The following is a 2,500-nucleotide window of genomic DNA, read 5'->3' on the forward strand; positions in this document are numbered from 1 at the left end:
ACAACTATTAACGCTCTTTCCGCAGGTCCGGCACGCACAGTTAAGTTCAACCTTTCCTTCTTTCTTTCTCTACGCAATTCTTTTTCTTCTTTTTCGGATGGAAGCAAGAGAAAGAGCAGCACCCTAATTCCTATCTTATACCGTGAAGTGACCCCCGGGCGCGTCTGGCTCACAAGTTTTGTTCCCAACCGTCCTAGCTTCAGGGGGAGACGATCGGCTCATATCTATTTATATTCTCCAAGAATCCCTCGGGGAACGAAGGCTATAAGAGAATCAGTAGCTTTATAGAGGAAAGGGAGTACAGATGAGCTCTCTTCTTACCCCAAGGGCTAACTGAACTCACTTAGTGCTTGCATTATGGTAGTCAAACTCGCTTAGAGCTTATGGCACAGCTTTTCTATCAAAAAAGCCAGGCTATAGCTTTCTAGCAATGGCTAACAATTGTTCCTCTACAGCATCAAGCTGCGCAACTCGGTCAAATTGAGTAAAAAAAGATCTGGATCTGAAGCACCTCTTTCTGCATAAGCGGTTGCCGCAGTTATCGAAGCTTTTGAAGAAGCCTTTTTGGTCATTGAGCAAGGTGTTTCACTCTGATCTTAGATCCACCGGACTGGCTTTAAGCCAAGTCTCTTTCCAAACAGGATTTTTTATCGATACAATCTTGTTATATTCTGCCAAACAAAGCATAGAATTAGCAATTGTATGAACCCAATTCTCATATGCAGCAATATGTATGATTTGTTCCTTCATGTCATGATCTGCTCCCACACTTGCTTTTTTTGGTATAGCCGTAAACTCAAACTCTTGAGCAAGCTTCGGCTAACGGCCTGGTTCCGTAGTAGTCAGTCGCATCCTCATCCTCTGATTACCTTAAAAAATTCGTAGCAGTTGGCGCTTAGCCGTCCACCAATTCATCGTAAGGCTTCAGCCCTATCCGCATTATATATGCCATTTAGTAACAAAGCTTTGCTCTAATGCCAGACTTCTATTATAAGTCAGAAAGTAAACTACCTCTCCTTTAACAGTCGAGTATCTTTCAGACCCTTTACAGTCGAGATACCGCCTTTCTTCGTTCAACCCATGCTATAAGTCTCCTTCTTTGTCATCAAGTGCCAAGAACCGGCGAATGAAGGCTCCGTGGCGGCATCGGAGCAGCCAATAAGCTAATCCGTTCCCAGTGACCCATCTAATTGATTATTGATTCGATCCAGTGCAGAAAGAAGAAAGTGAGCGGCTATAGAGAATTGTTTTCTTAGGGTAGCACTCTTCCAGAGCTCCCGTTTCAATAACTTTCTTGGACACAATCTGGTATAATTCATACCAGAATTGAAGCACTTTGTTTCGTTCCCCATTCATTGCATCTTTTTTGGGAAGATACTTATGTGAAGATAAGATCCAACGGTACTCCCTACGTAAATCCTCAGATCCTTCATTCAAGATAGTGGCCTTTCTAATCATAGTTATCATTTGTTTATGCTCCTTATTGGGCCAGAAATGTCTTTTTCATAGCCTATCGCGCTTCTAGCTTATATAGAAATCTCAATATCTCTCACTATACTCTTAGAAAGAGCGTTCTTGCTTATTATTTAAGAATAGGAAAGGACTAGATTACATATACACTAGAAGCTGGATGATAGTTTGATTGCTATGGGCCTTCTACCGAAAAGACACTTTTCGCTTTAAATCCTTCTGTGCAGAGGGAAGATGGTCTTACTCAACATCTCCGTGCAAACATAGCACTGGATGGAAGGTATGCTTCACCGGCCTCGTTTAACACCATGCTTCCTCCGAAGCGAGATCGGAGTAGGAAGACCATGAGCGGAAAGGAAGAAAGCTTCAATGCCAAGAGCAGATAGGATAAAAGCTGCTACACCTCACCCAGGCAATCCTAGGAGTAAGCCCTTTTACTAAGAAGTAGAAGTTCACATGCCCATCTTTTCTCTTGCAAGCGCCTTCGTTCCTCATTAATTCAAATCAAAGTAAGCGACATCGGGAAGGGATAGCGCATTTGCTTGGTTGGCGGCTGGCTAGCTTAGCTCTCGTCCTGTAGCTGCTGCTTATCGACCGGCAGACCGGCTACCAGCAGCAAGAATGGAATCTTTTGAGCCTTCAGTTCTTCTTGCCCCAGTTTCACTATCTCTTTCAGTGCCTTCTTCGATTCCCCTTGAAGTAGGGGGTTTCAGTGGGAACGAGATCAATCAATGAAGGGGCAAGAGGAAGAAGAAAAGAAGACTTATCTGGATATTCCCGAAGATGCTTGACTTCGAGTTCTTGGAGTGACAGCTTTGTAAACAAGGGTCCCTTACTCTATTACTTTTTCAACTTCATTGATCTGAAAGAAGTGACAGAAGAAAGCTACGGGCATATACCCCCGCCCAGGGGTAACAAGTGCCACCTCAACAGCTATATTCTAAATCGTTAAGCCTCGCAACCCTTTCCTTTGTATCGGACCTTTCCCGCTTTCCTTACTTTCCTTCCTTGGCTAGTTCTAATTTTCCAC

The sequence above is a fragment of the Daucus carota genome, chromosome 1 (assembly GCF_001625215.2).
Source record: "Daucus carota subsp. sativus chromosome 1, DH1 v3.0, whole genome shotgun sequence".
Taxonomy (NCBI): Eukaryota; Viridiplantae; Streptophyta; class Magnoliopsida; order Apiales; family Apiaceae; genus Daucus; species Daucus carota.